General features: G+C 36.8%; 1 protein-coding gene across 11 annotated transcripts in view; it reads left to right on the forward strand.

The window, feature by feature from the left end:
- Positions 1-23,001, forward strand: part of FER (FER tyrosine kinase) — a 288,611-nt gene that overhangs the window by 20,943 nt on the left and 244,667 nt on the right. The window lies entirely within an intron of this gene.

The raw sequence follows: 23,001 nt of genomic DNA on the forward strand, positions 1-23,001 counted from the left end.
CCCAACTATATTTGGGTGAGTCTTTTTAAGCCCCTTAGGTGACCAGAAAGCTGTTTCAAGGGAAAGGTAGGAGTGCTTTGTTGTCCTTTAGGGAAAACTAATTCTTATTTTTGGGAAACAGGAATTCACCAATACATCTTTTTCACTCAGGAATTTCTAATGACATTTTTTTATTCCTGTTTTTAAAGTTCCATATCATGCTTATTCCTACTGTATGACTGTGAAATAATCCTTTCACTAACATCATTATTATGACATTGTCAGTTACAACAATGACAAATAAAAGCAGCAATAACACGATGTATTTTTACCCTTTATTGGTGACAGCAAAGACTCCGGATTTAGAGTCAAGAGAAACTTTGGTTCAAAGCACACATCCAACATTTAGTATCTATATGACCTGCATGACCATGGGAAAATAACCTCTGTGAGACTAGACTTTCTCATCTGTGATATGAGAACAGTAATAACTTGTAGTAACTTATTTCTGGGGTTATGGAAAGCTTACATGAAATAATACATGTTGAGCACTATGTAAACCTTAAAGGACTGTATTAATGTCAGCTGTTAATATTATTATTATTATTATTGACACATTAATCTTGTAAGCAAGGCAAGTCATTTAACATATGAGAAATCAGGCTCAGATATGTCAAATTTCTTGACCAAGGTCAAATGTTAGAATTGGGACTAAAAATCAAATCTAAATTTTGTCTTCTATCTAGAATTCCCTGCCTTTTTCTTATACTATACTCACTCAGGTATCCAAATATATCTGTTATCTAATGGAAGTTCCCTTCAGTAATGCAAATTGAAACCCATCAGTCCTTGCCTATCCTGTTAGACTTCTGTTCTTATCTTGCCAAAAATTCTAATCAATATGCTAGTAGCCTTATTTTTTCTTCACATCATGAGTATACCAGTGGAGTAATCCTTTGGTCTTGCTACTTGACTGGCCCTTCTTCTCTTCATGTTATATGATTCCTTGATGACATCCTTTACTCCTCATTGTTGGAATTTTTCATTGGTTATATGTTATAGCCTGCTTATATCCCCCACATACCTTTTCATTGCTTTTTTGGTGATACTTATTTTTACTTTGTAGGCTAGGAAAAAATCTCTTATCTTTTAGCTGAATTCAAAAAAGCCAAGGTAGCTGTATTATTTCAGATAAGAGTACAGTAAATATAAAATTGATAAGAAGAGATAAACAGGGAAATTATATTCTGTTTAAAGAAGGACATCATAGATAACAAAATCAATATCAATACCTCACCTAATAACATAGTATCTAAATACTTAAAAGAAAAGTTAGTCAAATTAGAGGGAGAAATAATTAAACTATTGTAGTGGGAGAATCTTAGTGTATCCATTTCAGATTTAGACAAATCTAACTAAAGGCTAAACAAGAAAGAAGTTAAGGACCTGAACAGAACTTTAGAAAAATCAGAAAGGGGTATCTAGTAATTGCTGAAAGGGAATATAAATCAATTTGTGTATTGCCAGGCTACATATACCATCTTTATAAAAACTGATTATCTGTCAAGACATAAAGACCTAATAAAAAATTATTATTATTGTTATTTATGTTATTTATTGAAGTTATTGTTACTAATTTTTTAGTTGATTCTTTAGGGTTCTTTAAATATACCAATATGTCATTTGCAAAAAGTGATGATTTTGTTTTTTCTTTATGCTTATTCTTTAAATTTCTTTTTTTTTGTCTTATTGTTATAGTTAACATTTTTTAGTACTGTGCCAAAAAGAAGAGGTGACAGTAGACATTATTGTTCTGTCCCTGATTTTACTAGAAAAGATATTAATCTTTAGATGAGAATAAACCAGTAAACAAATAAATTAGAATAAATCTCTATGACGTCTAATGGTACCACTTGGTTTTAGATGAATACAATTTATCATTTTAAGGAAAGGTCTGTTTATTCCTATGTTTTCTAGTTTGTGTGTTTTTTAAACAAAAAGGGATGTCATATTTTGTGAAAACCTTTTTTCTGTGTCTATTGATACAATCACATGGTTTTTGTTGATTTTGTTTTTAATATGTTTAATTAAATTTATAGTTTTCCTGGTACTAACCCAACCCCTACACTCCTGATAGAAACTGATACCGGTCATAGTGTATGATCTTTATATGTTGTTTTAGCCTCATTGCTAGTATTTTATTTAAAACTTTTGCACTGATATTCATTAGGGATATTGGTCTATAGTTTTCTTTTTCTGCTTAAACTTTTCCTAGTTTGTATATCATGACCATCTCTTTATGAATTGAAGGAATTTGATGGGATCCATTATGCTATATAGTTTATATGTTGGAATTAAGTTCAATCACCGGAACAGATTTGATGTATAATATTCAGAAGGAAAGAACACCGGTAGCACGGTGTTCACTGAAAAGCCCAAAGACCTTACTTACTAGGGGAAGAACTCACTATCTTACAGAAACTGGTAGGAAAACTGGATAGCAGTCTGGCAGAAATTAGGTATAGATCAACACCCCAGTCAGTTAGTCATAAGTTATAGATGTATACATGATGTATATTTAAAAGGGTCACATCATAAATAAATTAGAAGAGTAAGGAATAAATTATCTTTCAAGTCTATGGAAAGGCAAACAATTCAGCTTCAGTAAGGGCTAGTGAGGATGTCTGAGAGACAGGATGTGCAAATGTGTAAGTTCAGGGAATAGCAAGTAGTTCAGGTTGACTGAACACTTAGCACCTCATTTAAAGATTGTGTATTTTAGCAGACTGCTGTTCACAATAAACTTATTCTCAGTGGATTCTTTCCTAAAAATTGTCTAAGGATGCTAGAGTCTAAATAAAGAACTACACATTCATTGTTATCTTTGCTTCATTGACTCTAGTCAAATTTATAAATAAGAAATCGGAAATCTGAATTAAAATCACAAATCCAGTGAGCTGATTTTTTCTTTAATCTGTTATATGTTACATTCATTCCTATATGAAACCATCATTATTATTTATTAAATTCTCACTGTGTATAGAGAGGGTTCTACTAGGTGTGGTGAGGTGTTACAAAAGAAGCAGGAAACTGTTACTGTCCTTGAGAAATTTATCTGTTTAAGTTTAAATAAGACGTAGGACAAATACAAGCATACATAAAAATATGAATAATGTCCAAGAACACAGCTATCTAAATATCCAATGTGTTTTATCAGTATAATAGACATGTATTTACTTCCTGTACTAGAAATGGAGTGGACATGAATGGGTAAGGAGAGAGGATTGGAAGATGACTAAGTTTTTTTTAGTGTTTTTGAAAGTAGGAAAGGAAAAGTGGGTAACGGTTGGTAGGGAAATTGATAACGGATTTTTTTTTTTAACAAGTTAGTATATTGAAATGATTTCTGGGTAGATTTCAAAGTAGAGAAATACTAAAGGCAGAGCAAGAAGTGTGGAAGTGAAAGAGACAAAGTGGAAGAGATCATAGAGCCTTAAACTTGATAGTCACATGCATATATGTAAGTAATGATGTAAGTTATGTCCATGCTTAAGCTCTCTAAGTGTGAAGGAATACTAATAGATTTAGAACTGGAATGGACCACAGAAATAATTTATTCCAGCCCTCTAATTTTATACATTTAAAAAAACAGATCCAAGGAAAGAAAATAATTTTTTAGATTTCTAATTTATTTATTTTCAACATTCATTTAAAAATTTTTTTCAGTTCCAAATTCTCTTTCCCCTCACCCATTGAGAAGGCAATTCACTCCCCTGCCCATTGAGAAGGCAATCATTATATCATTTATGTGTATGAAATAATGCAAAACACATCTCCATATTAGCCATGTTGCAAAAAAAAAAATAAAGTGAAAAAAATTATGCTTCAGTTTATGTAATAGTAATGGAATTTAAAGATCCCCTGTGTTGGCTTGGTTGAGTGTTAAAACCCAGAGCTTGTGAATCCCACTTGTGGGATGGACTTGTTGATGTGAAAAGAGAGGGCTGAACTGGGAGGAGCTGGTGGCGTGGATTTAGAGAGGCACAAGCAGAGAGAGAGAGGCAGAAAAATTTTTTGGAAGCAGCATCGTGGAGGCAGAGTGAGAGAGAGAGGATTCCTGAGGGCCAGTTTGAGCTTCCCAGGACTTTTGAGAGATGCCAAGGACTGAAGAGACATGGCTGTGATGCTTGGTACTTTGTCTGTCTGTTTTGGTGTTGTTTTGCCGGATTCGACCACTGGTGAAGGACTGTGCTGTTGTTGCAGAGGTTCTGGAACCTTGCTGTTGGTTCAGAAGCCCTGAAGAAGGATTTTCTTGTTGTATGTTTACAGAAATCCTGGAAGACGGTTTTGCTAATGTTTTCAGGGCTCCTAGGACTGTTCTGCAGACAGAGAGTAAATTAATGAGGGCACTGGCAATGTATCTTGTGGCCTTGCTAAGCTTTGTCTCCCCAGGAACAGAGATTGCCGAGAACTTGCCTCGAATCAAGATGAAGAAAAGACCTCTCTTTGGGTATTAAATGCTGTGCTTAAGCTTGTTGTAACTCTGGGGTAGATGGCCTTTTCACTTGTGATCTAGGGGTGGGAAACTTTTGACTTTTATGTGCTCTGGGACTGACCAAATGAATGTACATTGTTTATGATTGGAAACTAATCTGCCTTTGCGAAGAGGATCTTTGGGAGTCACTAAATGAAAGTACTGTCAAGGGGTGGAGTAGTACTTGGAAGAGGGACTTTGTGATTGACTAAATGAATGTACTTCCCAGGGGTGGATAAGTACTTAGAAATTATTGAATTACACTTGGTGAATGCTATATTTTGAATTATGGTGTATTTTGATTTTCTCTGTTCTTAATTTGTCACTGAATAAAATGGAGAGCAGCTATGCTGGTATTTTGAACCTTTGGGAAGTTGCCTTTGCTTGGCATTACAGTTTATATTCAGAGTTTATCAGTTCTCTCTTTGGAGGTGAATATCATTTTTTATTATGAGTCAGAATTGTCTTAGATCATTGTATTGATCAGAGTAGCTAAGGCTTTCATAGTTGATTGTCGTTACAGTATTGCTATTACTGTATATAGTATTGTCCTGATTCTGCTCAGTTCATGTGAGTCTTCTCAGTTTTTTCTGAAACCGTCCTGCTTGTCTTATGGCAGAGTAGTTTTCCATTATAATCATATACTGCAATTAGTTCAGCAGTTCCCTGATTGATGGATATCTCCTCCATTTCCAATTCTTTGCCATCACCAAAAGAGCTGCTATGAATATTTTTTGTACATACATGTCTTTTTCCTTTTCCTTTGCTCTTTTTTGGGATATGGATTTTGTGTGGTATTGAAGTGTATGCAAAATTTGATAATGCTTTGGTCATAGTTTCAAATTGTTCTCCAGAATGATTAGAACAGTTTACAACTCCATCAACCATGCCTTAGTGTCCCTATTTTTCTTTTTTCCCACACCCTTAGGTATTTGTCATTTTCCTTTTCTGTCATGTTAACTACTCTGATAGGTGTGAGGTAGCACCTCAGAGTTTTAATTTACATTTCTCTCTAATCTGTAGTGATTTAGATAATTTTTTCATATTGACTATAGATACCTTTGATTTATTCTTCTGAAAGTTCTTATTTTGACCATTTATCAATGGGAAATGGCTCTTATTTTTATACATTTATAAATTATAAACAGCATGTTGATGGATTCTGGTTTCTAATTCATTCTGCTATCTTATTCTGTTTTACAGGTAAATTAATGAAGGGAAAGAATTTGCCCACAGGTAGTAAGTAGCAGAGTTAGATTTTAACTGTTGTCCTCTGATTCTAAATCTATAATTTTTTCCATTATCTGAAAAATGGGGATATACTGCTTTTCCTTACTGGATTTTTGGGAGGAAACCAGTAGATATGTGAACCACTTCTTATTAGGTGTTACTACTCAGAAACAGGGGGAAAGGCAAGGTGACTTTCCATTTACTCCCACTTTGAACCTCAGGGAAGACAGAATGTGAAGGGACCTCTTAGGATGGAGGCCAAAAAGGCTTGAAAAATTCCTTTTCACAATAATTTCAGTTTGGACACTTCTCATCTTTGTTTTGGCTATGGAAATCTCACACAAAATCTAAGTCTACTCTTTACCCTGTGTCCCATGACCAATTGGCCAGCATTCTAGACAAAGCTTTTCCAGTAAGTCATTCAGAAATCTCTTCCGTTCTTTAAAACCTTTTTTATAGCTTGAACCCATGTCAGCCCCAACTTGTTTGCAAAAAGTTAGTGGCATCAAAAGGTCCACTCCAACAGTAGGCAGATTCTAGATATCTCCTAAAACAGAAGAGATGAAATATGCTACCTAGGACTTTGTTGCTGGAGGACAAGTGTAATGCCAGTGTGATACCCATAGCAGCTGCTATGACTGTGCAGACATTTCCAGGGTAAATTCACAAAATATGCTATGCTCTCTTCATTAAATGCAAAACCAAAGTATTTATTTCGATTAGAATACTGAGAGGTAATATTTAATAAGGTATTGATCATCTCTCCAGGGGGCACTGACTGACATCTTCAGCATTCTTATTTGTTAGGCTTCCCTACAGACAAGTTTCCTTAGACTAGTTCCTCTCTCCTCTAACTCAAGCTGATTTTTTCTCTCAGCGCTAGGTTACTCTCTGCTTCTGTCTGCTGCTTTGCCTCTCACACACTGCACTGTCTCTTTCCCCAACATTCTATTTCAAATAAAATTTCATTAGCTAATGGAATTTCTCCCACTCTTAACTCCATGTGACTCAGGCTATATCAAAGCCCCGTGTGACTCAAAGCAGGTCACATAGGCCTATTAATGGATGGGGAACATCTTTCTATGCCATTAACATTATATTCGGCCCTAAGATCTTTCATGTCTATTAAATAGATAGATGGGACTTTAGGGTAACTTGCATCAACATAACTTCCATAACAATATAGAAAGATCACACAAGATAAACACATAAAACAGTATCTTAGGGTGGGGGCTTGAGCAAAGTACCACATCATTTCCCTTTCAAAGGAATGGGACCTAAAATCCCCTGGGCTAAGGGGTAAAGGTCTCATCTTTTTTTTTCTCCCTTTTTTTTTCTTGGAGGGTAGATGGGGTTAAGTGACTTACCCAAGGTCACACGGATAGTTTTGTGTGTGTAAGTATCTGAGGTCGGATTTGAACTAAGGTCCTCCTGACTCCAGGGTTGGTGCTCTATTCACTGCACCACCTAGCCGCCCCAAGGTCTCATCTTCTAAAACTACTTCCTGCTGAGATTGGATGTGGAGCTGTCTCTACCTCAAGAGGTCCCATTTGAGGGGTCAGTTCCTTATACATTATCCAGAACTTGGTCAATGTCAGGTACAGGAGTGACACATCATGGTCTCAGACAGAGGGTAACATCCAGTTTAAGCAGTTAGTTATCTTCAAGTGGAGGGCGCTAAACCTAGAAGAGACAAATCTAACAAAGAGGTTAAACAAACAAAAAAAAGACCAAAAAGAATAAGGAGATAATAACTAGAAGCAGGGTATAGAGTCAGCTGTGTTTCTGGTATCCATCAACCTATCATAGCCCTATTCATTGAAATATATGAGTTAAGGGCACAATTTGGTAATCATCTTTTCTTGAATAAACAAGTATTACAGTATTATCTTGTCCATATGCTATAGATTCATGTAAAACAGAAACTCTACTTTAGCCTGTTTTAGATCTGTTTTGAATGTACCATTTCTATTTATCTATGCTAACCTCTTGTGCATGTCCAATTCTGTGGGAAGCTGGGGTACTCATTACCCAGGTCATAATTGGGATTCCCGCCTTTAATATTATTTCATGGCCCAATGTTGATTGTTCAGTCTCTGCCAAGGCCCATTTTGCAGCTAACAACTGCTTTTCAAAAGGGGTATATTCAACTCCAGATGAAGGGAGTTTCCTAGACCAAAATCCTATGGGTACATTTTGACTTAGTTTTTTTTTGCCATAAACTCCAGTTTGCATATTCATCCTGTACGGTCACTTGGAATTCCACTGGGCCACTTTGCATAGGCCATAAATCTAGGACCATGTCACTCCACTGATCAATAAACTTCAGTAGCTCCCTGTCACCTCTAGGATCAGATATAATATTCTCTGTTTGGCATAGAAAGATCTTCATAACCTATCCCTGTGCTACCTTTCTAGTCTTCTTACTCCCTGCCTTGTACTCTGATCCAGTGACAATGGCAGCCTGGCTATTTTATGAACAATGCCCTCCATCTCTTGGTTCTGAGCTTTTTCTTTTTCTTTCTTTGTCTCCCATACCTGGAACTTCATCTGTTGACTTCCTGGCTTCCTTTAATTCTCAGCTGAAATCCCATTTTTTTATAGGAAGTCTTCTCAGCTCCTACTAATTCTAGTCCCTTCCCTCTATTTATTTTCTATTTATGCTGTATGTAACTTGTTTCTGTATATTTATTTGCTTGTCTTCCCCATTTGATTAGGTTTTGGTTTTGTTTGTTTTTGTTTTTTGGTATCAGACTTTTCGTGACCCTGTTTGGAATTTTCTTGGCAACGATCCTTGAGTGGTTTGCCCTTTCCTTCTTCAGCCCTTTGAGGGCAGGAACTGCCTTTTGCTTCCTTTTGTATCCCTAGCACTTTAGCACTATGTCTGGCACATAGTAGTTGCTTAATAAATGTTTATTGATTGATTAAGATAGTAGAGAAGGCATCTGAATGATACTATTTGAGGAAGAAGGGAAAAGAGGGAGCTTTCAGCAAATGACCTCAATATTTTTCAACAAAATATAAAGCAAAGTTCTCAACTGGAAGAGTGAGGGGAGGAGGAGCCAGGAAAGTTTTTTCTTTTTTTTTTTTTTATTAACTTCTAGTTTACATCATTAATTTCCGCCAGATTTTGAGTTGCAAATTTTCTCCCTGTTTTTCCCCCTACCCACCACCCCAAAATAGTGATCCCACTGGATATCCCCTCCTCCAATCTGTTCTCTCCCATATCTTCTCCCATACGCCCTCCAACTTTCCAGTAGGTCACAGTGGATCTCTGTGCCCCAGTGCCTGTATATCTTATTTCCCAGTTACATGTAAAATAATATTAATAATAGTATATATGTATATTTTTTTAAACATTTGATTTTAAAGGTTTGAATTCCAGATTCGTTCTTTTCTTCCCTTGTCACCCACCCTTAGTGGGAAGATAAGCAATTCAATATAGGTTGTACAGGTGTAGCTATGCAAAACATTTCCATAGTGGACATATTGTAAAAGACTAACTACGGTATATTTCCCTCCCTCCTATCCCACCTCCCACTTGTTCCATTCTCTGTTTTGATCCTGTCCCTTTTCAAAAGTGGGTGCTTCCAATTTCCCTCCCTCCCAGGCTGCCCTCCCTTCCATCATCCCCCCTCTCATCCCCTTCCCCCCTATTCTCCTGGAGGGTGAGATACCCTATTTAGTGTGTATTTCATTCCCTTCCCGAGCCAAATTCAATGGGAATAAGATTGACCCATTCCCTTTGGCCTTCCTGCTCTTCCCCTCCATTGTGAACATTTCTCCTTGCCTCTTCAATATGAGATAGTTACCCCATTTTGTCTCTCCTCCTCTCCTTTCATTATATTCCTCTCTCACCTCTTAATTTCACCTTTTAAGTATCATCCCTTCTTATTAAATTGGTCCTATGCCCTCTATGTATGCCTGTACACATATATACACACATTCACATATATATTCATACGGCCACATACCCTCCTATAAAGACATATATATGTATATGTGTTTGTGTGTGTGTGTGTGTGTGTGTGTGTGTGTGTATACACACACATTTCTATTCCCTTCAACTATTCTCATACTGAGAAAAGTTTCATAAGTTATAATTATTGTTTTTCCATGTAGGGATATAAATAGTTCAACTTTGATAAGTTCCTTATGATTTCTTTTCCCTGTTTACCTTCTCATGCTTCTCTTGCTTCTTGTATCTGAATGTCAGATTTTCTATTCAACTCTGGTTTTTTCATCAAGAATGCTTGAAAGTCTCTATTCCACTGAATGACCATATTTTCCCTTGAAACGTGATACTCAGTTTTGTTGGGTAGGTGATTCTTGGTTTTAATCCCAGCTCCTTTGCCCTCTGGAATATCATATTCCAAGCCCTTTGATCCCTCAGTGTAGAAGCTGCCAGATCCTGAGTTATCCTGATTGTGTTTTCACAATATTCAAATTGTTTCTTCCTGGCTGCTTGTAATGTTTTCTCCTTGATCTGGGAATTCCAGAACCTGGCTGTAATATTCCTAGGAGTTTCTTTTCAGGATCTTTTTCAAGAGGTGATTGGTGGATTCTTTCAACCTCTATTTTGCCCTTTGGCTCTAAAACATCAGAGCAGTTTTCCTTGAGAATTTCTTGAAGGATAATTTCTAGGTTCTTTTTTTGATTATGGCTTTTAGGTAGTCCAATACTTTTTAAATTATCTCTCCTGGATCTATTTTCCAGGTCAGTGGTTTTCCAGTGGAATTTTTCACATTGCCTTCTACTTTTTTTTATTTGTTTGGATTTGTTTAATAGTATGTTGATTTCTCATAAAGTTACTAGCTTCCATTTGCTCCAATCTAATTCTGAAGGAATGATTCAGTGAGCTTTTGAGATTCTTTTTCCATCTGGCCAATTTGGCTTTGTGAGGCATTCTTCTTGTCATTGCCTTTTTGAGCCTCTTTTAGCCATTTGAGTTAGTCTATTTTTTAAGGTGTTATTTTCCTCAGTCAGGCTGTTGACTCTCATTTTGTAATTTTCTTGCATTGTTCTCATTTCTCTTCCCCATTTTTCCTCCACTTCTCTTATTTGCCTTTCAAAATCCTTCTTAAGGTCCTCTATGGCTTGTAACCAGCTCATATTTTTTTTGGAAGCTTTTGGTGTAGGAGTTCTGACTTCGCTGTCTTCTTCCTGTTCCATGCTTTGATCCTTTTTGTCCCCAAAATAGGAGTCTAATGTTGGGTTGCTCTGTTTGCTTTGCTTCCTTTGGCTGCTTTTGTTGCCCCTCAATTACTTTACTTTTGGGGTTTTAGCTACAGTAGGACTCTGCCACCAGACAGGGGAGTTTCATCCCAAACACTGGGGTTTTCTCAGCTGCCAAAGGTATTAGTTGGGTGCTCTCTCTGAGCCTCCACATGCTCTGGCAAGCTGGTCACACACCCCAGGACCTCCACCCTAGACCACAATCCAGATCCAAGCAGGTTAAAGTAATAGCGATTACCACTCAGACTGGTAACTTGGTCCTCCTACAGTCTGCAGAACAGGAGCTGAAGCTGCCATGTGGCGGTGGCTGCACAGCCGCTTCTCACCCTAGGGGCAAAGGCTGACTGCTCTCCCAAAGGACTGGATCCCAAAGTCTGCACTGCACTGACCTCTCACTTTGTCCTTAGCACCTATGGGTTGATAATTCTGGAAACCTCCACAGCTGCTGGTGATCTGAAGTCCCATTACCTGGAGGCTGGTCAGGCCGCCCTGGGGCTAAGACCTCTGGCTTGGAGCCTGCTCCCAGAGCGCTGTGCTGGCCACCTCCTGCCGCCCTGCTGGGCTGTCCTCAGCAGGAGGTTAGCTTCTCTGTGTCTTTTTGTGGGTTTTGTAACTCCAATGTTTGTTCGGAATCACCTTTTATAGAATTGGAGAAAGTGGGAGCTGGAGCCCCACTGAAGTCCTGTTTCTACTCTGCCATCTTGACCACCAGGAAAGTTTTGAGGAAAATTGAAAAGACTTGGAAAAATTACTGTTCTGAGTGGGAGACTAAACTTAGTAGGGAGATAGAAAGGATTTTCTCTGTTACATTTAAGGCCCAGTTGTGATTACATAGCATTAAATTGTAATGAACCCAGTCAGCACAGTTTACTGATTTCTCCAGCTTTGTTCATCATTACGTGTGTAGGAGTAAAGGTAGCAGATGGGGGAATGATACAAAGCTTGGCATGATGAGTGATGGGATGAAAGAAAGATGGAATCCCTTGCTCAAGGGATTCCAGAGAGGAGGATAGTATAGAACCTCTGGATTTTTTTTTTTTTTTTTGCATTTTGGAAGGCAGTTGGGGTTAAGTAACTTGCCCTAGGTTACATGGCTAGTTTTTTTGTGTGGGTGTTAATTGTCTGAGGCTGGGAACCAAACTCGGGTCCTCTTTACTCACTGTGCCGCCTAGCTGCCCAAACATCTGGATTTTTGATTTTCATTTTATTATTGAATTAATACTTTAAAATAGAATGTGGCCTAGAGGACTAAAAATCAGGCCTCTGATTTCACTGTAATAGGGATCTCCTGAATCATAAAATTCCAACTAATTCAGGTTGATGTCTTCTTTGTAATTTGAAACTATATAGAGGAGAACTATGCTAGAGATGACACATTTATGAGGTCATTGAGGGATTGATTTAAAACTCTGTGAAGAAGAAGGGGAAGATGCCCAAGCCATTGAAAAAATTCTTGAACTTTATTATTACTGTTGAGAAGATTGACCAATCTTTTGTCCTATATATGCCTTCTTTCTTATCTATATAATATTTTTTTAAAGCAATTGGGGTTAAGTAACTTGCTCAAGGTTACACGGCCAGGTGTTTCTGGGTGGGTGCTAAGTATCTGAGCCCGGATTCAATCCCAGGTCTCCTGACTCTGGGGCTGGCGCTCTTACTGTGCCACCTGGCTGCCCCTATATAAAATTCTTAAAGGGATAATCTATACACACCTCAAGAATATCCTCAATGAGGATATTATATTATAGATAGTTTTTCTCTAGCCCCACTTCTTTAGCATATATCCTGTTTTCTTCAGCAGATTGCCTCCTCTATCATCACTGTTCTTTCCTGGTCTATTAGCTGCTTCCCTAAGGCCTACATACATACCCATGTCTCTCCCATTCTCAAACAACCCTCACTTCATCCGTCCCCATTAGCTGGATGATGTGTGTATGTGTATGTATATATATATATATATATATATATATACATACACACACACACACACACACACACACACACATATATATACATTTCAAATAGTTTATATGGTATTGGGATTAAATGTTCCTTAAATATTTGGTGGAATTCACTTGTAAATCCATCTGGTTCTGGGGATATTTTTCTAGTGAGTTCGTTTATGTCTTGTTCTATGATATTTAAGATAGGGTATTTAAGTATTTTGTTTCCTCTTCTGTTAATCTGAGCAATTTATGCTTTATTAAATATTCATTCTATGTAGATTGGCATATAATTAGGCAAAATAACTCTTAATAATTGCTTTTATTTCATCTGCATTGGTTGTGCATTCACCCTTTTTATTTTTGATGCTAGTAATTTGATTTTCTTTCTTTTTTGAAATCACATTGACCAGTAATTCATTTATCTTTTTTTCTTTCATAAAACTAGGCCTTAGTTTTATTTATTTATTATTTTGGTGGTTTTTTACTTTCAGTTTTATTAATCTCTCTTATGATTTTTACAATTTCCATTTTGGTGTTCAGTCAGTGATTTTTAATTTGTCATTTTTCTAGTTTATTAGTTGCATGCCCAGTTCATTGATTTGTTCCTTTCCTTTTTTATTAATGTGTATATTTAAAGATATAAATTTTTCTCTTAGTAATACTTTGGCTGTATCTCACAAATTTTGGTATGTTTTCTCATTCTTATCCGTCCTTTAATGAAATTATTGATGTTTCTATGATTTGTTCTTTGATATACTCATTCTTTAGGATTAGATTATTTAGTTTCCATTCAGTTTCTAATGTATGCCTCCACAACCCTTTATTGAATGTAATTTTTATTGCATTATGGTCTGAAAAGGATGTATTTAACACTTCTGCTTTTCTGTGTTTGTGAGGTTTTTATGTCCTTATTCATGGTTGGTTTTTCTGAAGATACCATGTATAGCTGAAGAACAGGCATACTTCTTTCTATTTTCATTCAGTTTTTTTCCATAGATCTATCATATCAAATGTTTTGTAAATCCTATTCATCTTATTCACTTTTTTGGTTATTTTGTGGTTAGATTTTTCTAGTCCTTAGAGAGGAAAGTTAAGGACCCCAATTGTTACAGTTCTACTGTTTATTTTCTCCTGTAAGTCATTTAACATTTCTTTTAAGAATTTGGATGCTTTGTCATTTGACACATATATTTAGTATTGATATTACTTGATTGTCTATGATAACTTTTAGAAAAGTATAGTTTCTCTGCTTGTCTCAGTTTTTGCTTTGTTTGAGACCATGATTACTACCCCTACTTTTTTTTTTTAAACCTCAAGTAAAGTGTTATAGATTCTGCTACATCCCCTTATTTTGACACTGTGTATGTCTGTGCTTCTTGTAAACAACATATTATTGGATTCTGGTTTCTAATCCAATCTGTTATTTGTTCCTTTAACATTGTAGCTGCTAAATATTGTGTGATCCTGACTATGGCTCTATAATATTTATTTGTTTCCTTTCTGGCTGCTTAATGTATTTTGAAATTTGACTATAGTATTTCTGGAAGTTTTCATTTTAGGATCTCTTTCAGGAGATGATCAGTGTTTTCTTTCAGTTTCATTTTGCCCTCATTCTAGGATATCTGGTCTGGTTTTTCTTTATTAATTCTTGAAATATGTTGTCTACGCTTTTTTTCTCTGATCATGGCTTTTAGGTAGTTTAGTAGTTTTTAAATTATCCCTCCTTTATATATTTTCCAAGTCTGTTATTTTTCCAAGAAGATATTTCACATTTTCTTCTATTTTTTCATTCTTTTGAGTTTGTTTCATTGTTTCTTGATGTCTCATGAAGTTATTAGCTTCATTTGCCCAATTCTAATTTTAACAATTATTTTCTTCAGTGAGCTTTTCTACTTCTTTTTCCACTTGGCCAGATCTACTTTTTAAGAAGTTCTTTTCTATCAATGAAGTTCTCTACCTCTTTTATATTTGACTAGTTTTTATTTCTTTAGGTGTTCTTTTTTTTTTTTAGTATTTTTTTGTGCCTCTTTTACCAAACTGTTCATTTTCTTTCCATAATTTTCTTGCATCACTCTCATTTCTTTTCCCAACTTTTCCTCTACCACTCCAACTTGATTTTTAAAATAAAAAATTAAAAAAATATTATTTTGTACTTTATTTTTCCCTAGTTACATGTTAAAAACAATTTTCAGCATTCATTTTTAAAACTTTGAATTCCAAATTCTCTTCCTTCCTCCCTCCCCACTCTCTCACCCCATTGAAAAGGCAAGCAATTCCATACATGTGTAACCCTGAAAACATTTCCATATTAGTCATGTTGTGAAGGAAAATATAAGCTAAAAAAAAAAAACCCATAAGAAAATTAAAGAAAGTAAAAAAAAAATGCTTCAATTTGTATTCAGGTACCATCAGTTCTTTCTTATGTGCTGGATAGCAATTTTTGTCTTAAATCTTTCAGAGTTGTCTTGGATTATTGTATTACTGAGAATACCTAAGTCATTCATAGCCGATCATCTTATAGTGTTGTTGTTACTTTTTACACAGTACATTTTACTTTGCATTAGCCCTTGTAAGTCTTTACAGATTTTTCTGAGAGCATCCTGCCCATCATTTCTTATAGCACAGTAGTATTCCATCATAATTACATACCACAACTTGTCCAGCCATTCCTCTGTTGATGGGCATTCCTCTCAGTTTCTAATTCTTTGCCACCAGAAAAGAGCTGGCGGCAAAACTATATTAATACTTTTGTACACATAAGTTATTTTCCTTTTTATTTTTTCCCTCCCTTGAGATACAGATGTAGTAGTAGTATTGCTAGGTCAAAGGGCATGCATGGTTTTTATAGCCCATTGATCATAGTTCCAAATTGCTCTACAGAATGGTTGAATCAAGTTACAACTGTACCAACAGTACATTAATGTCTTGTTTTTCCCACATCCCTTCCACCATTTGCCATTTTCCTTTTTTGTCCTACTAGCCAATCTAATAAAATTGTTTTAATTTGCATTTTTCCACTCAATAATGAGTTGGAGCATTTTCCCCTATGGCTATAGATAGCTTGGATAACTTCATCTGAAAACTGTTCAGATCTTTTGATCATTATCAATTGGGGAATGGCTTTTATTTTTATAAATTTGACCTAGTTTTCTATGTATTTGAGAAATGAAGTCATAATCAGAAGTTAGTTTCAAAATTTTTTTCAGTTGCTATTGCTAACAGTATTTCCCTCCATCTTATGTGCCCCTCCCCCATTTATTCTTTTCTCTTTCTCCTTTCATCCTGTCCCTCCCCTTTTGCTTCTGATCACCCCCTCCCCCAATCTGCCCTCTCTTCTATCACCCCCCCACCCCCTTTCTCTTCCCCTTACCCTCCTACTTTCCTGTAGGGTAAGCTAGATTTCTGTTCCCAATTGAGTGTGTATGTTATTCCCTCTTTGAGCCAATTTTGATGAGAGTGATGTTCACTTACTCCCCCTCAAAACCCCCCCCTTCCCCTCTACTGTAAAAGTGTTTTCTTTGCTCTTTTATGTGAGATAATTTACCCTATTAGGCCTCTCCCTTTCCTTTTCTCCCAGTACATTCCTCTCTCACCCCTTAATTTTATTTTTTATATATCATCCCTTCATATTTAACTCACACCTGTGCCCTCTATTTATGTATGTATGTACATATATCTGTGTGTGTGTGTATATGTCTATGTATGTATCTTTATATTCCTTCTAACTGCCGTAATAATGAGAAAGTTCTTTTTAGTTACAAGTATCTTCTTTCCATGTAGGAATGTAAGCAGTTCAAGTCCCTTATGATTTCTCATTCCTATTTACCTTTTTATGCTTCTCTTGAGTCTTGTGCTTGAAAGTAAAATTTTCTCTTCAGCTCTGGTCTTTTCATCAAGAATGCTTGAAAGTCCTCCATTTCATTGAATGTCCATTTTTTCCTCCTGGATTATACTCAGTTTTGCTGGGTAGGTGATTCTTGGTTGTAATCCTAGCTCCTTTACCGTAATATATTCCAACCCTTCCAATCCTATAATATAGAAGTTGTTAAATCTTGTGTTATCCTTACTGTGGCTCCTTAATATTTGAATTCTTTCTTTCTGACTGCTTGCAATGTTTTCTTCTTGACCTGGGAGCTCTAGAATTTAGCTATAATATTCTTGTGAATTTTTATTTTGGAATTTCTTTCAGGATGTTATTGGTAGATTCTTTAAATTTCTATTTTATCCTCTGGTTCTGGAATATCAGGGCAGTTTTCCTTGATAATTTCTTGAAAGATTATGTCTTGGCTCTTTTTTTTTTTGATCATGGCTTTCAGGTAGTCCGATGATTTTTAAATGATCTCTCTTGGATTTATTTTCCAGGTCAGTTGTTTTTTCCATTGAGTTGTCTTCTATTTTTAAATTCTTTTAGTTTTATTTTATTATTTCTTGATTTCTTATGAAGTCATTAGCTTCCATTTGTTCAATTCTAATTTTTAAAGAATTACTTTCTTCAGTGAGCTTATGTATCATCTTTAACTCTTTGTTAAAGTAGGGCTCTGCTTCCAAGGTGGGTGAAGTGGCCTTTCCCAGACTTTAGGGATTTGTGTGGCCTTTTTCAGAGATTCTTTTAAGGACCTGTAAGTTTTCACTTCTTCCAGGGATCTAAAGAGAGGTGTGTACACTACTCTTCTGGCCTGTGCTCTGGGTGTGAGTGAACACCAGCACTCTCTTCTTCCCTGGAACTGTGAGGACAGTCCCTGGTGTGCTGGTCCTCCTTCTCACTGTGGGACTTCCATCCAGGTCTGGGACCTGGATCTAAGTATGGGCAAAGCAACAAAGTTCTCCCTCAGTGTTAGCAGAGACCCCTGGAATCTCCTTCTGACCAGTTGTTCGACCTCCTTATTATCTATTGACCAAGAGCACAGGAAGCAGCTCCTGCCACTGCTGATTCAGTGGCTCCCAAGGCCTGCTCCTGATTTGCTGGGTCTGGGTTTGTGCTGGTACAGCCTTTGCTGGACGTTGCTCTGCTCTACCCAGGTGTGATAGACCTGAAAGGGCCTCACCCACCCTGTCCTTTCGTAGGTTCCGCTGCTCCAAGAATTGTTTTATGGCATTATTTAATGGGGGAGAACTCAGGCAGGGCCCTGTCTTTTCTCTGCCATCTTGCCTCCTTCCTCTAAAATAAAAATTTTAAAGCTATTTTTGGAATTCTTTTTGGGCTTGTTTCCTGTTTGCAATTTTCTTTGAGGCCTTGCGTATTGGTGTTTTGAAATTGTTTCTTCTTAGTTTGTGTCTTGATCTTTCCTGTCACCATGGTAGCTTTTTATTGTCACATTCTGTTTTGTTGTTTGCTTTGTCCCCCAGCCTATTTCTTGACTTTTAACTTGATGTTAAATTTGGGCACTTTTCCTGGGTGAGGTGTTGCAAGCTTCAGTTCTTTTCCTACTGCTAATTCTTGCCATTTGGAAGTTTTCAGTGCTTCCAGGCTGGTGTGATCTGTGGAGAGCTGTGGTTATTCCTTTCTTGGCCTGTACTCTGGTTCTTTCCCAGGAAGGGCTCTTAATCTCTTGCAATTGAAAGCACAACTGCTCTTCATGGTCTTTGCTGCCTTGGGACTGAAAATGCTCCTTTCTTCCTTTCTTTTTGGCTCGAGAGTTCCTATTACTGCTGCTGTCATTGCTTCCAAAGCTCACCTCTGATGTTGCTACTGGGTAGAGTGCTAGTCAGCCCTTACCCTAGTGCCACAGACCTCTTCTTCTGATCTTGTAAGTTATAAAATTGTCTCACCCAGAGCTTTTACTGGTCATGCTGCTACCAAATTCTATTTGAGACATTATTTTAAAGTTGTTTGGAAGGGAATGGAATGTTGAGTGAGCTTGACTGTAGTGCTGTCTCTGCTTTGCTGTATGGGCTCCACCCCTAGTTCAGTCATTTTTGCTATGAGATAGATACCTTATATTTTCTCCTACCTTTTTTAGCCCTTTGATTTTATCTTAATATTTCTTATTTTCTCATGGCCTCAGTGGCCTTTCTTTGCTCCATTCTAATTTTCAATAGTTTGTTGCTTAGGCTAGGTTTTATACCTCTTGTGCCAAGCTGTTAATTCTCTTTGCAATTCTTTCTTTTATAGCTCTCATTTTGTTTCTATTTTTTTCCTCCAGTGTGCATTCAAATTATAAATAAATGCATTTTAAATTCTTTTGAAAACTCATGCTTCATTTCTTCTAGGTATTCTAGTTGAATTTGTATCTAGAATGTGTTTTTCTGTGACGTTTTACCTGTAGATATTTTGGGGTCATTTTCTCTTCTTGGTTTGTGTCTTGAGCATCCTTATCACCATGATATTTTTTTATGATGTGATTGTGTGTGTGTGTGGGGGGTGTATGGGTGTGTAGGTAGGTATGTGTGTTTCCTTATTCTCCTTTTCTACTTTGTGATTTCAGATTTTATATTAGAGTCAGGCAATGTTTACTTCTCGAGAGAAGGTCTAGGTTGTTGCTTTCCTGTAGAAATTAAGAGTATAATTCTAGGCTCTTAGGGAAAGCTTAGGTTGGGGACCTGCAAGGTCTCCATGTCCCCAGACTGCCCCAATCTGATCAGAACTCTGCAAGTTCCTAACCTGCATTTGGGTCTGAACAATAATACGAATTCTGAGTAGATGCAGCCACTGTTAATCGGATGGGAAGTTCTACTCATTCAGAATAACAGAACTGTAGATTTCTCTTTGGTCTGGCATTCCTGCACTGCTTGTTTCTCTGAAGGATTCAGTTTGGGCTAGAAGCTGGAACTGAGACCTCACACTACTTCTTAAGTTAAACCACATTGCTGCTTCTTGTTTCTGAACTTTTTTCTTGCTGGGGACCTTTGACACCTTCTAAATCTTTGAATCTAAAGTTCCTTTCTTTGTCTTTCCTAGATATGTAAGTCAGAAATAGATAGTGGGTGATAAAACTGCCAGTTGGCACTTGTTTCTGAGACCTGAGAAATTTTTGAGTTTGGAACCTAATATTGTTCTTGTGTATAGGCCCTTGGCATTGCTAAACCTTTTTCTCAGTGTCCCCAGAATTTTCTGTCTTATTCTATCTCATCCTGGGCTGGACATATGATTCAATGTACTTTTTCTTCTTAAATTTCTCAGTTAAGATTCAGTCTGATACATTTTGTCAAACTATTTGGAGGGCTTTTGATAGAGAGCTTGCTGTATTTCTTCCTGCTACTCTGTGATTTTGGTTCCCCCAAAATAATTTCCTTACATATCAAATAGCCTCTACTGTATTCAGTGGGACAGCTGAGAAAAATCAGTTGTGTTATTTATCCTTGTATGTTTCCAATTTCTTTAAAAAATTTTACGTTTAGGAAATCATTGCTAACCAACATTACATAACTTTTAGTAGAAACTAGATCTTGGCTTTTTTGAATACTTTGTATTTTATGGTATACAAAAATTGCTTGTCTATGTTAAAAAAATCATTAATACATTTTTACAGCAAAATCTTTTATCAATCCATCTTTCCTTCTCTTATAATACTTAGCCCTCTTCATTTTCTTCACAGAGACTGAGTTCCTTGAAGATTTAGTTCTTTCACAGGATATAATCCCATGTACTGACTGTACTGTCCTCCCTTGTCTATCTTGATCTCTTGGTGAACAAATTCTACATTTGATTCCCTTTTTGTTTCACTGATCATGCCTTGCTATTTACAGCTTTAGATTACTCCCACCCTCCACAGCTATTACTGGAAAAAGTTAGAAAATAATACTTTCTGGGTCAGCTAACCAGTTTATTTTCTGTCATCTCACCTGGGTTCTTATTGTAACAATGTGTATACTAACCCTAATTACTTCAGAAGGTTCAGGTAATGTGATTGGGCCCATTTTTTTTTTCCCACTAAAACTGTATAATTCCATCTTCCTTACTGCAAATTGGTATCTCCCCTCAGGTAAATTTAGAGTCATACCTCTCAATATATCTATTCCAATGATGTATTTAGGAATGAGTACAATTACCACTGTATATTTTTTCTTAGGTAGTTGTCCATTTTTCATCATTAGTTTTCTAGGCATTCTATTCTGACTTTGAATCTGCTGGCTATTTGCTCTCCTCTCTTGAGGAAATTTATCTTTTTCCTATTCCCCTAAGCTAAGTAACTGTGAAATCTTATCCAGCACCTCTGAGAGAGAGTCCTCTATCTCCCCAATTAGTAGAGTCAGAATTAGGTGCTTATAAGCAAGAGGAGCCGTCTTCACTATGATATTTCTGTGAGAACCTGATAAGGGCATACTATGATAAATATCGACATCTCCAACCATTATAGCAGTTTTCATTACCTCTTCCTTTAACTTTCTTTTATAGTCTTTAAGCAAGTACCAGAGTCTCTCTCCACTAGGCCACATAGAGTCAATAGCATATTGTCTATTGCATCCATCTGCTGCTAAAGCTAACAGATTGGTCATATTGCTACCTCCTAGCATATGATGATTCCTAAAAATTTGCTGTACAAAAGTATTCTAATCGTTATAAATTTCAAGCAACCCCTGCTACCTACCAATACTCCTCTAGCATTTTCATAGCTGATTCTCACCATCCAAGATATGAATGATTCTCCCATCCTTTGGGTGAATCGACTTAATATGTCAATGACCTCCTGCTGAGTAAAATCCTTAATTATCTCCCTGAAGACTGTGTTCCTTCCCAGTTCTCCTGCTTTCTTCTCAGTATGGGGCAAAAGTCTGCCCTCTGTAAAAGGCTCCTCGTCTAACTTTGTTTCATTCTTCTCCCATGAGTTCTTATCGGGGCAACTAGGCTCAGCCTCTGCCAGAGCTGCACACACCTTCCTTTTGCTAGTTTTTTCTTCTTTTTCTGAGCCAAACACACAGCACCCTTCTCTTCTACCACATGAGACTTTCTAGCTTGCTCTTCTAAAGGAAAGCTTGCATGCTGTAACACAGAAAGTTTCCCATGAAAATCAGCTAACTCCCTTTCCATCTGAACTTTTTCTTGCAGCAGTTTATCTCTGCTTTTACATATAATATGGTAATCCGTTAGTAAAACCCAGCCTCTTCTACACATTCCTGCCATATCTTTCCCAGGTTTTACTGGTATTCCTTGCAAACATCTTTCTAAATGTCTAGGTTCTCCCTTCTGTAGTCTAAGTTCCCAGGTTTCACAGAGTTTGGTGCTTTTAGCCTAGTCCCTTGCTAGGGGAGGAATAAGGTAAATCCTCTCATCCTGGGATATCCATTTCTTCCTCTAAAGTCCTTTTGCCTCCAAATAGAGATCTGATACCTTGTGATCCTGTTCATGATGCCAAATATATCACCAAGGAAATATTTATAGCACCAATGGTGACTATGAACATGCTGGGAAAATTCTGAATTGAAAAATATAATAGACTCTCCATATAGAAGACAGAAGCAAAACATTTATTCAGACACCAGAAAACAAAAACCCAATACCAGAAAGACAAATCCCAACACCAGAACACTGAATTCATTATAACAACAGAGAAGTCAATACACCTTATCACTGTAGGAAGCAACACCAGACCTTCCCACAGACAAACACAATGTTAGCTGTTGGCTTGCCAGCATCCTCTCTCTACCTCCGTTCTAAATGCTCTGACTTATTTCCTGCTCCACCCATTCAGCAAACTCCCCCCCACTACAGAATCCATATGTTTATATTAGAGGGCAGAGAAAATTACCCTATTAGGGGGCAGAGGAAATCTTCGAATTCCCTTTAGGCCTATTAAGGGGCAGGGAAGATCTTTAAATTATCATTACACCCTGACAAATTATTAAGCTCTCTCAACTGCAATAAATAAATGCTATAAGGTTTGTTAGCACAAAAGTTAGCTACATTTGTTCATAAAGTCTTCCCAACTTTATGTAGTAAGAAAAAAGAAGAGGATCCTTTGGAAAACAATTTGGAACTATACTAGAAAAACTTCATACTTTTTGACACCTTAGTTCCACTACAGGGCATATATCCCAAGGAATTTAAAGATTGGACATAAAATAGGGGAATCACTAAACACATTATTGTATATGGATGTAATAAAGTATTTCTATGCCATAAGAAATGACAAAAATTAA

The sequence above is a fragment of the Petaurus breviceps genome, unplaced genomic scaffold (assembly GCF_028583685.1).
Source record: "Petaurus breviceps papuanus isolate PSGF00001 unplaced genomic scaffold, PetGlider_PUasm1.0 184, whole genome shotgun sequence".
Classification (NCBI taxonomy): domain Eukaryota; kingdom Metazoa; phylum Chordata; class Mammalia; order Diprotodontia; family Petauridae; genus Petaurus; species Petaurus breviceps.